This window comes from Phalacrocorax aristotelis, chromosome 10 (genome assembly GCF_949628215.1).
Source record: "Phalacrocorax aristotelis chromosome 10, bGulAri2.1, whole genome shotgun sequence".
NCBI lineage: Eukaryota > Metazoa > Chordata > Aves > Suliformes > Phalacrocoracidae > Phalacrocorax > Phalacrocorax aristotelis.
The window spans coordinates 23,497,569-23,509,577 of NC_134285.1; the positions used below are offsets into that span (position 1 = coordinate 23,497,569).

A 12,009-nucleotide genomic window follows, 5' to 3' on the forward strand; every position below is an offset into this window, starting at 1 on the left:
AGGAAAAACCCACTCTCCATCAAAATGAAACACTATGAGAGCACCGCAGGGATATGCAGATGCTAGCTGTGCAATCAGTCAATCTCTGTCTTCTAGGGATGTTCTTTAACTTGTCTAAATCCCTCCTGTCCAATGTGTCCGGTATCAACAAAAAGTTATTTTCTTATTCAATTATACAAAAAATAAACACACACACACCTCCACCAAGACATCTATATAACTAAAGTATACAAGTACCACTCAGGAGCACCCAAAAAATTTTCAAAATATTTAAATGAGCACTCTAATGAGTCACCCTCAAAACTCAAACCTTTGTGCTCAAGGTAGCAGTTGCAGCAAACAAGGACAACAGGCCAGCACAGCCAGAGGAGTGGTAGCAAGGTAGCTTAATGCCTTATCGTTGCTAGAGGAATTTGAGGGGAAGAGGGCTGTAGGCAGAGGAATTATCCCTATTCTGATTAGCATCAGAACAAAGGCTCACATTAGTTCGTCAGCACTAGGACTCCCCTACAGTACTGGATAATAGCCTTGTTGATAGCACTAGTGGGATTTCCTCCCCAACCCCCCTGCCCCCCATCTATTTCCCTTCTCTAAAGGGAATAAAAGGGTGAGGTCCAAAAAAAAGCTGTATGTTTAGTTCTCTGAAAGACATCCAGGTGGTTTCTTACCACTAAAACATAAAATATGCAAGTAAGATCCTTCTGCAATAGGTTTTCAAAGGTAACATTTGGGACCAGGTATGGAAAAAAAATCAACACAAAAATAATTTTCTGTTCAAGAGAAAAGGTCAGATATAAGGGAGCCTTGTTGCACATGCTAAACTCTGGAAGGCAGGAAGGAGTTCAACAGTTTCTACAGCAAAACCAGGGAGTCATAAGAGGGTGAAGGATACAAGGGAAAAAAACAGCTTGTGGTATCTGACCACCACAAAAACCATGTTAACAGAGGTGTCAGGAAAAAGGCTAAGGCATGGCTCAAAGGAGTCAGACCCTAAGAACATCTGAGAACACTGGCTTTCAAAACAAAAATTAACAATAAGTGGCTGTCTTGCTGCAGGAGGAGAACATGGAAGGCAGCACATTCTGACTTTAGTCTACAGAAAAGTCACAGGTATTTGGACAAAATGCAGGTTTAAAAAGCAAAAAGTCAGGAAAAAATAAAGTAATGGCATTAGCTTTCATCTTACCTGGTGTTGACACAAGCTGGTATTCAATGGTTGTCAAGTTAGTATGATTAAAGTGATGATTCAGTGATGACAGGTTGATTCACACACCTAGGAATGCACAAAAAAGTAAGTATCAGCTATGAATACACAGGGGATAAGAAGGGCAACTCTGTCACATGAAAAAGTCGGAAGGCTGAGGGGTAGGATCAGCTCTGTTATGTTTTTAGGACACAGGCACACAGCTATGCTTCAGGCACAGGCACTACCTGCAAAATTCAGATCTGGGTTTGAGATATACTGCACAAGTTACTCAAAAACAAAGAATATTCAAAGCTACCCTCACAGATTCCAGTTAAAAATTTCAAGTATAAGAGAGCAGACAGTTTCAAGCATAGCAGAGCATTACTGAAATGTTTTTCAGCAGCACTCAAGCTCTGTTAATTTTTTTTTCAGTGTGACAAACTTCTGAGAAGTTACCTGAAATACACACATTAGAACTGCATCAAGTCCAGACATGAGATACACACATACACTTCTACAAATAAAAATCTACTGATCACAAATACTGCATACTTCCCAAACAAGCACAGGAGAAAGGAAATTTATTTCTATGGTGCCAAAAAAATACGGGCATGTTTTGCTGTCTCTTACCCCCCACATACCCTTTTTATTCAGCATTAATGATAAAAATTTCAAGACTTAAAAAGAAAAGATGGTTATTAATAAGGTAACTTTCTCCACTTGGGAAAGCACAGCAACCCACTGACAACTGGGCAAACTGGTCATCCAAAAATGAAAGTAAAAGCTGTGCAGCTGAAAGGAATTTTTCATCTAGCTTGCTTGAAGATGTCCTTTGTTATTAAAACATTTCATTGTCACATTTAAATGTCAGCTTTTTGAGTCTCAGAAGTGTGCAAGCCCTGCAAGACAGCAAATCAGAAACAGACTTGTGATGGAGGTTCTCAGAGCTAATGAAATTAAAATTAAACCTAGTAAACTCTTCTTTGTGTCTCTCATTCAACTTAAATAACCATATGCTTACCAAAAGGCACAACTCCTGATCATACAACCCTGCTCCCCATACCCATGAAGCGGTTTTTAATGGATCTCTGTTAGTAGGCTTGTATGGTTTTATAGTCTCTGCTCACAAAGCTGGGGCAAAGCCGGCAATGAGTCTCCAGCGTATTTTTGTTGTACATCACAGAACCAGTTTCCTGCATTTCATAATCACGCAGCTCTCTGCAATAATGCTTTAGTTTTATAAAAAGGTACTACTAGGTTTTCCTAAGGGGAAAGCAGGACCCTCCCTCTACCTGAAGCAAGCAGCGTGCCCTTTTTGGACTTCCAAAAGGACTGAGGGGCCCTCGGGGAGGAGCTGGGTTTAAAGCTTTCAGGATGATCCCACATATGGCCACTGGGTCACCAGTGGCATATGGGGTGGCAGATGGAGAAGTGGAAGCTTTCATACCCTCTGAGCAATGCTCTGCAATTTTGACACTTCTCTTGAAAAGCAGAGATGTCAATCACCCTTCCAGGCTGGCGTTTTGACACAGAAGGAATTCTCCTCAGGCTGTGTACAACACTGAAGGATAACCTACACAGGCTATTTTGTGGGCAGTTTCTGTCTTAGCTTTCAAGTAGAATAAATCCCCACACAGCAGAAGATGATAAATTACTGTTAAGTCTTCTTCGCTGCACATCAACTTTCTTTTGCCTTTTGGCTCATTAGAGAGCCAAGTATGCATCCTTACCTTCCCTCCACCACTCATTTAAAGGTGTTTTAACTAACATTAGAGCACCTTACTAGGCCTAATAAATAAAATGCCTTGTAAGAGTGATTGGCACAAATGAGCTCCAACCCCCAAATGAGATTCTGGCACACCCCACTCTGTTAGCACAGGATGCTTCGGTATCTACTCCTTGCAGACTTTCCAGAAGTCATTACCAAGAAGAAAAAAAAAAATCTTAAATAGGCCAGAGGCGTTCAAGTATCTCACTTATGTATGTAAAACTACACATCAAACTTTAGCTCCTTTCAAAGCAAGCTGCCTTTAACAGCTACTGTTGAAAATCAAGTTGCAAGTTTAGCTATTGAAAGATCTATATTTTTACATAGCATAAGAACATCACTCTCAAGCTCACTTACAGAAACTGGGGGTTTGGTATTTGAAGGATGTTGTGGGTTGGGGGTTTGTTTTTGTTTGTTTTAACAAAACTGACATATCAACAGGATTTCCCTCTTAAAACTTATGCTCCCTTAGGAGGCCTGCAGAACGAGATCCAATATTCCAGCATAACTTCTTATCTATCTTCATTCCCAAACAAGAGGCAAACTTGGTTTTGATCAGATGTTCTTTCAATTCCCACTCATTTTATTACAAAACCCCATTAAACCAATGCAGAAAAAAAAAATAGGAACAGCAGCAAACCAGAGCAACATTTAATTATAAACCAGGATGAAAATGAGTTGCGGGAAAATGTAAATGGCTTTCAAGTTTTCAAAATGGTTCTGGAGCTTTTAAAGTGTAAGCTAGGGAAGCTACGGACAGAGATACAGAATGTTGAAACTGGTTTGCTTCCGAGCATAAGGTTAAAATGGTGCACGTTTCAGCCTAGCAAGTTCAAGCATCTGCAAGGAAGTAATTCCTACAGCAAGTGAGTTTACACTGCTGAACTAAAAACCATTCTAGTCCACGGCATAAATACGATTCAGTGTTTCATTTTCCACATAAAAGTGCTTCCAGAAGCCAGTTTCCCTTTAGCCTGCCCTGCTCTACCAGCTCCATTAAGTTGTACTTTACCTTGCCTACAAGGTTACTGCTGCAGAGGTGATGACCAACCCATTCCACTTAACACTCACTCACACCAGGAAGGAAATTCACTGCTGGGTGGGCTGGCTGCCAGGACTGCAGCTCCCCTCGGGGAATCACCAGAGCGACAGGAGACACATCAACCCTTTGCGCTGTGGGGAAGGTTCTCAGTGAACGCTCGGCTTTCGGACCCTGCCCACCGTTCAACACACGGAGGCAGCCAGAGGCTGGGAGAAGGGGACAACTGAAGCAGCAGGGAAGAGGTAGGGGGTTTATACCTCTAATTTCTGGTCCTGCAGCTCTCTGACAGAGTGAGCTTCCTCATTAAACTGTCTTGAACTATCACATACAAATTTCATCAGTTTAAAATAAATAAATAAGCAACCAAACAAGAGGCCAGGCTTTGACTGGTCTCTTATTAGCATCAGTAGGCTCAGTTTGAAAATACCCTGTTTGCAGACTGCATCACAAAGCCAGCCGTGCGAGAACACTAAGCTTCCTCTGAGAGAGCAGGAGCTGCCACTACTCAGTAAGAAAACAAACAGCGCACAAATGGTGGGTGAGTGTTTCTTGCTACACGCAAAAGTTCGCTTCCTGAAATTTATAGGAAGCATTTCCACTGGTTAAACTTAAAATCAATTTTTGCAGCTGCTCAGCAAACAAGCCTGCCTGTAGAGTCAAGGAGAGCACTGTCTGCACAACTACCAAGCAGCAAAGCTGGGTGAATTACAAAGGACTTGCAAAGACAGAGCACTTCATCTAAGTCCTCTACCTGTCCCTAACTACTACTCTCTGTGCTGTGGGTTAAGTTGTTACATCTGAAATAATTCTATTTGTACCCAGAATAGGTTCATAACAGAGATTAAACATGTATGATGGCATTTCTAAAGACAGGATCCTTGCCATAACAACTAGATAAACATAATTACAGACTATGTCTGGCAAGAGAAATCTACTGTAGCCATACCTCATTATGAGCAAGCATCTTTGCTATGTATGGGTTAAGTTTTCCCTTTTCCCATTCTAGGAAATGCCTTCCTGTTTCTATTTACATACTCCTAAAGCAGAATTCAATCCCTGCTGCCTCTTCCCCACCCCAGTCTTTCAGGCAAGCAGGCCCAGCCCTGCCAGTGAAAGATCACCTCTCTCCCAGCTAAGCCTGATCAGCTGGGATCAGCTGGTTATAGCAGCTGACAAGTGGCTTGGAGGGCAGGGGAGCTGTGGGGAGTCCTTGTATCAGGCAGAGTGCACGACAGAGTGCAGGCTGGGAAACACTGGAGCAAGGCTTCCACGCTACTGCCCTTTCATGCAGTTATCAGCAGGCAGTGGGCTTCTCCGGGAGGATCTCAGGTTAGCAAGGAGAGATGCAACTTTCAAAAGGGAAAAAAAAGACAGCAGTGGCCTGACACAGGCTCTGGGTGCAGCGTCAAACCTTCCCGGACTGACAGAAGCCAGCAGCTTACATCTGTTTTCTCATGAAAGCAGAACAAGCAAGAAATATATTTAGGCAGTATAGCAGCAGACAGCTGTGGTGTGAGCAAGTATGCTGAAATAAAGCAGAAGTGATGCAACAGGAACAGACACAGACACAGAAACCCAAGTCTGCAGCTGGGAAGTTGCACAGCTGAGGAGCTGAGTTTAAGACCACTGCAGACTGCCCCTCACAGAGAACTGAAACAATTCTCCATGCAGAAATAAAACAGTTGAAAACAACCATGATCACAGGACAGAACTAATCCCATCAAAATCACTACACTACAGCCAGGACGCTCGTTTAGTGACTTCAGTAACCATTGCTCACTGGCTCCCCAGGCAGCTCATGAGCTCAAGCAGCCATTTCAGTCCACCTTCACATGCTGCACTAAATATAAACTCTGCTGATAACTGTCTGGAAATTGTTTCAGCAGAAACAGGGTGCACTGAACAACTCAAGGACATTGGGCCCTCCTCAAAGACCACAGGTGGTCAATTTGCATGCCAAGCTGAAAGAAGGTGACATAAGCAAAGTCTCTGCTACAGTAATACCGTGGTTGGGAAATTTCAGTCTCCAGATCAGTACGTTCCCAGACCCGGACTTCACAGAAGCATCTGCTTATTAAAAAAACCCTTTAAAGTAGGAACATGAGGGCACCTAGGTTTTGACAACGATTTAAGAGGTTACGGTTCCCTTGTCATGTGCAGTCACGCTCTACAGCGAGGTGCAAAACCATAAAGCAATAACAATAATCTTTGATTTTAAAAGCTAGTTAGATTAGGTTGCAGGTCTTTCAGGCACATTTCCTTCATCCCAGTGGCCCCTTAGAGAAACATACCTTCCTACATTTGGACAGTGCTCTCTTCTCTAGTGACACTAAAAAAACCCACCAAACTTACTTTCTTCTGCAAATCTTGCTTACAGAATCACTACCACAAACAACATGCAAGTTATTAAAAGACAGAAGTGTGATCTGTAAAACTGCCGGTGCCACAACTGGCCACCAGATTACAATACTAGAAAGAATTATTCTCTCTGCATAGAATATTCTCTCTGCATACCCCCAAAAAATAGTGTGGCATGAAAACGAGGCAGACTTGCAAAGAGATTTATGACAGACACCTGAAGAGGCAGCAGTGGCAGAGGAAATTAACAATAAACTGCAGGCATAAAAGTACAGATCCTAAGAGCACTGGCATTTAATATGCAAATTCTCTCCTTGCTTAGACGTTTTGCCTCCCTTTGATGTACACAGACAAGTTCTAACTAGAGATGCAGACTGGGGAGAGTCCCCTTTCCCTATTATCGCAAGTATTTTTTTTTCAAAGCAACAGTTAGCACTCTGAAAATAACTGTACCACTTCTGCTTCTGGTTCAGAGGGAAAAACGAGAAAAAACCCCACGAAAAAACAGAGTATAAAAATTATTATTAAAGGAGAGAGGCAACATCTTCCCAGCTCTGACGCAGGATGCAAGCAGCAAGCTGGTGCCCGGTATCTATAGCGCAGCCTAGGAGAAGAGAGAGACAAGCTGAACAACAGACGCCAGTAAAGATACTCTGGAAGATAGCCAGATGTCTTCAGCTTAGTCCTACCGCATGAAAAATTGAAGAGGTTAAAACGTCCTCTTAAGAACTTTTCTTCCCATTGTTCTGACCAGGACTCTCCCGAAAAACATGCATTGCTCCAGAAACCTCAGGAATTACGGTGACAATAGGCTCCTGCCAAGAGAAGCACCATTACATAATAGCATTTATGGGAACAAGCACAAAAAGCCACTAGGAAGCGCAACCAGACAAGTGCAAAATCCTCTCCACCCATCAGCTCGGTTTAGCTCTCTGCCGTTCCAAAGGCGACTTCAGGATATTTTTAATTTATATGTTTACATCCACTCACCTCCTTCCACCCATCAAAGTCTGTGTTACTGTAACTATACTGCGATCAAGTCCATTCCCAACAATAACGTAACCCCCTTGAGAACAAGCCTGCTTGAAACTACTGTATCTCCGTTAATCTGTTTAAAAGAACACTACAAAGATGAAAAAGTGTGCCACTGCTTGCATTAAGCAAATGCATTAGAAATAAGGGCTATTTATTACGGTATCTTTTACTCAGCTTTAGGGATACTTACAACAGTTCTTGCCTTTCAGTTCTCAAAGGCCCCGCCTGACTATTTTCGAGTTCCAGGTCCTCCGGGGGGTTTAGGATAGATGTGTTACACACGTGTACAGGTCCAGCCTAAGCGCTGCACACGTGTAAAGGCAGCTGCCGGGAGGGCGCGGACCTTTAGGCGCCGTTGAGGCACCGTGCGTAGGAACGCGAAGACGAACACGAAGTTCCTCGCCTTAAATCACCCGTGGGAGCGCCTTCGCTAATCCCTTTATCCCAGACACTTCTCCTCGGAGTCTCTCTACACACCCTTAAGCTCGGCGGAAGGGAAAACAGACGAGAGCAAAGAATGCTGCTCGGTTGTTGCTCTCGGGGGCGTTTAAATCCCAGAGGTTCATCCCACACCGGGGAGGATCCACGAGGCTGAACGACCGAGGAAAGGGGTCCCGCCCCGAGGAAAGCGAAGGGCCGGCACCCGGCGGGCCTCGGTCTCCCCCTCACGGCCCCCGAAACACACGCTGCCGTGCGGGGAGGCGGCCCCGCTCCTCACCGCCGCCGCCGGCGGAACCCCGCTCCTCACCGCAGCCAGGCCGCTGCCCGCTCCCCGCGCACCCCCCCCACACCCCGCACCCTCCTGCCCCCACCCCACAGCGGCTCACCGGAGGGGCTCGGGGCGGGCGAGGCGGGCGCGGTGGCGGGGCGGCGGTACCGCAGGGCTGGGGCTGAAGGTCGGCGACCGCTCGCCCCGGCCTCTCGCCCGCCCAACGCCCCGGTCGCCGCCGCCCGCCAGGCCCCGCCCCGCCCCGCGCGCCGCCGGCCGGCGCGCGCGGGGCGGGGCGGGGCCTGGCGGGCCTTAAAGGGACCGCTCCACATCAAGAGGAGCGCGTGAAGCTCTGCTGGGAAGGTTGAGGGAAGTTTACTTTTCCTGTTTTTCTGCCGTAGCACAGCGATGGTTCGTAGCAAAAGCCCGTAACAGGCGATTGAAATGGCTTACCATCGCTCAGTCGGATATAAGAGATTAATACGGTACATGGCAAAACATTCCCTATAAATACTCCCCTTCTAAGCACTTTAAAACCAAAACGCAGGAAGAAAACCTACATGGTCATCCAGAAAACACACCCGACAACAGGGAGGAGGAGAGCGGGAGCTAGAGCTGCGCACAAACCTGCTGATCCACGCAGCTGCTCTTTTTGTGAAACCACGAGTGTGGGCCAGTATTTTTACTCTGTCCTTTCTACCTTTGCGTTTTGCTCTGGTTTGACCCATTGGTGCAGCACTCCTGGACCGGGAGGAAAAGTTCAGAAGCCCACACACTTTGGAAAAAACAAGAGAGTGGTGAGGAGGCTGCCAGGCTGCTCCCTCGGCTCAGAGCATTAACGCACACAGAAAGGTGTAAATCCTCGCTAAAATGGCCTCTCACGGCAGGTTGGTTCACATTTTCGGGTTCAAACAGTTAATGTTTTTAAATATTTAGAGGTAATTTTTCATTTCTGTGCTATACTTCTTATCCTTAATTCTCATTCACACATATTTCTCATTATAACTGTATCAGGCCATGATAAAAAACACTACAGTCTTCCTTTGGGGCCTCAGATACGCTAATGGGCCTGTGCTGGTTTTTTTGTTTATCGTGGAAATACAGAAATCAGCATTTACAGGCTATATTAGATGTCCAAAGCATCGCACAGAGATTAATTCACTTCTTTTACACTGGATTTGCCATACTGCATCAGACCACCAGCCTGACTGATCCAATATCCTGTTTCCAGCATTAGCCAACAGCCAGTGCTTCAGAGGAAGTAAACACCACCGACTGTCCCCAAAACAGGTACTTCCTTCTTCACAGCCCAGTCCCTGTGACTGACCAGTTCCATTCTTTTTGGGCTCCAGGTTCTGAACCGGGAGGTGAAATATTTTTCCTTTATTACATATGTGTCAATGAACATTTAATTTTGGGTAGCAGAAATTCTAAAGCATGAAAGCTGCCAAACTTGATAGGAAGGTGGAAGCACGCTTACTTTGTGCAGCCCCATCTGATTAAAAAGATTAATTTCTTATCCAGTGGTTATGGATGTTGCTTATATTCCACAGAATGAGTATTACTATCACACAGATGAGTCTTAGTCCATCAATACAGTCCTGCCCGGCAGAGACGCCAACAGGCCTTTGGTCAGGCTGCAACTTGGTGGCAGGGGGCCAGGGGAAGAGGGCGGCCCATACATGGGGGCAGTGGGGCACCCCACTCTGTGTTTCATCCTGGTCCCCTTGGCAAGCCTGTGTCAGTGGGATGGCGGGGGAGGCTGGGCTGGAAAGCCCTGTTTTACAGCAATATAAAGCATCTGTCCCGGTACAGCGAATGCCTTGATAATTGTTCCCTGTGCCCCCCACCAGGAACTGTTGCTGCCCTCTATAGCTAGACCTGCGACGGGGTTATTGAGATAAAAGAAACATCTTTTTAATCCCAGCCATGAAATTCTTATCCTCTCCTTCAAACTGCTGAAAGCCCTTCACATCCTTGTGATAACAAATGGTAGCTTTCACCCTGAGGCACACACCTGTCCATCCCTTCCATCCCATGATGGACTTCACAGGTTATCGATGTCTGTCTAGGCACCACATATCTAACATGACCCTGATTTTGAGTTAATTTTTCCCTTCTGAGAGAAAAGCCACAGGTAATATATGATTCCTGATGGTAGTACTCAGCTGGAAAAGGTCTCATGACAGTCTAAGCACTATCAGAGGAAAAAAAAATAGCCTAAGAGATGTTACCTCAGGCTGTAATACAACCCATCCTTGCTCATGAGCCCCTGGTAAAGTTACCATCCTGTAGAACTTTACTGTCCTGTGCGATGTCCTCCTCCCCAGCGCTATGTGCTCCTGCAGACAAGGAGTAAGTGCCATACCTGCTCTGTGCCATTTGCTCCCTCCTCCACAGAGCTGCCCAGCCAGCAAGCTGAAGGACTGACTTCGCTCCAAGAGCAAGCTGCCACAGAGACCCTTCAGCACCCAGCTCAGTCACCAAAGACTTTTTGGCTTCACAGGCCTCCCTCACAAACCTTTCCTCCTCAGTGAGACAGCTCTGAAACTCTTCCTACTAAGATGCAGGAGAGCTATTCACCTTTGGTGCTTCCATTAATCCCCCACGTCCAGATTCCAGTAGGAAAGCAGGTAGCTGGCATCACACCAGAGGTGCCTTTTGTTCCTTGGAGCTGGCAGCATGCCAAGCATGATTCTAGCAAATGGCATCTCCCACTTCGGTGTACATGACAGCAACACACAGTCTTGTTCCCTTGCCTTCTTGCCGATAACACCTATGTGACCTATTCATTAGCAGCTTGTTTGAAGTCGGATTCTTGCAGCAGTAAATCAGTTTTTAAGTGCTCCTGAAAACCCCACAGCCCATCAGCCTCCTGTACAGTTTACGTCTCCTGTTTTGCTTTGTTTTCTCCCACTTCCTTCTGCACATACCCCCTGCTCTGCCAGCGCTTGGTTACACTTCCAGGCTCACACACTCGCACGTTTTTCATGTTTAGCAGGGCATTACTCATTTATTAATATTCAGAGTAGATGTAAATACAGAAGCTTATATCCAAAAGAGATGAAGTGACATGGGAAAAACAACAGTAAAACAGAAATCTTGGCACACCATCCACCTTCCTACCTTGTTGAAGCACTCTAGAAGCACAGGGGACGATGCTGAGTCCCTCAACTCTAAAATCCTTTAGCCCTCTCCCTGCGCAGTTCATAGTCTGCTGATAAAGGACAGGTGAGGCTAAACCAGGTTACGAGCGTCATCCCTGACACGACGTTTCCTTTCTTGGCCTACCACCAGTATTGACTGCACTGAGATAATTTCCCTTTCTGTGACTTGAAATGCAGCACGCAGTTGTGGAACAGCCGCCGGGCCTGTCATGCCGTCATGGGAGCCAGAAGACCCAGCTCACAGCCTGGGAGCTTACAGGGATTTGGGGCTTTAAGCTGTACAACATTTGTTCTGTACATATAGGCCTGTACCAAAGGAGCTCAGAAAAAAAAAAATCATCTCCTGGAAACTACCCAGAGCTTTTCTCTCTGAGGGGAACAAACAAGGCCTTAATTAATTTTCTTTCAAATACAGCAAATTGACTTCTGCTCCAGTTGTGCTAGATTCAAACCACACAGCACAATGGTATTAATTCCACTTCACTTAAGGGCTAAATGTTCCGAGCAAGGAAAATGGAATTTCCTGTAGGCCTTGCTCATGTTGAAGTCAACAACTAAACCACCTTGGTCTTCTCAGGAGCGGCTTCTTCATAGCCTGTGTCTCTGAGGTTGACTGTGACATGCCTCTGGTTTAGAACAGAAAAATGCAGGATACATTGAAGGCCACGGCTGAGCAAGCTGCCTGGTCCCTTCTGTATTGTTAAAGATCTGCCACATCCTGCCTCGAATTTCATTTTACAGGCT

General features: G+C 45.6%; 1 protein-coding gene across 5 annotated transcripts in view; it reads right to left on the reverse strand.

Moving 5' to 3' along the window:
- The window catches only part of SUSD6 (sushi domain containing 6), an 89,775-nt gene extending 81,413 nt beyond the window's left edge, over nt 1–8,362 (reverse strand). For 2 of the 5 annotated variants that reach the window (XM_075105791.1, XM_075105785.1), the window contains exons 1-2: nt 8,217–8,362; nt 1,187–1,273 (exon numbers count right to left, since the gene is read on the reverse strand). The gene's annotated coding sequence lies outside the window, so the exon portion shown is untranslated. Of the gene's footprint in view, nt 1–1,186; nt 1,274–7,043; nt 7,170–7,579; nt 8,157–8,216 lie in introns of those variants that run through there. The other 3 variants (XM_075105788.1, XM_075105789.1, XM_075105790.1) reach the window with 3 other exon arrangements.
- Nucleotides 8,363–12,009: the final 3,647 nt, after the last annotated feature.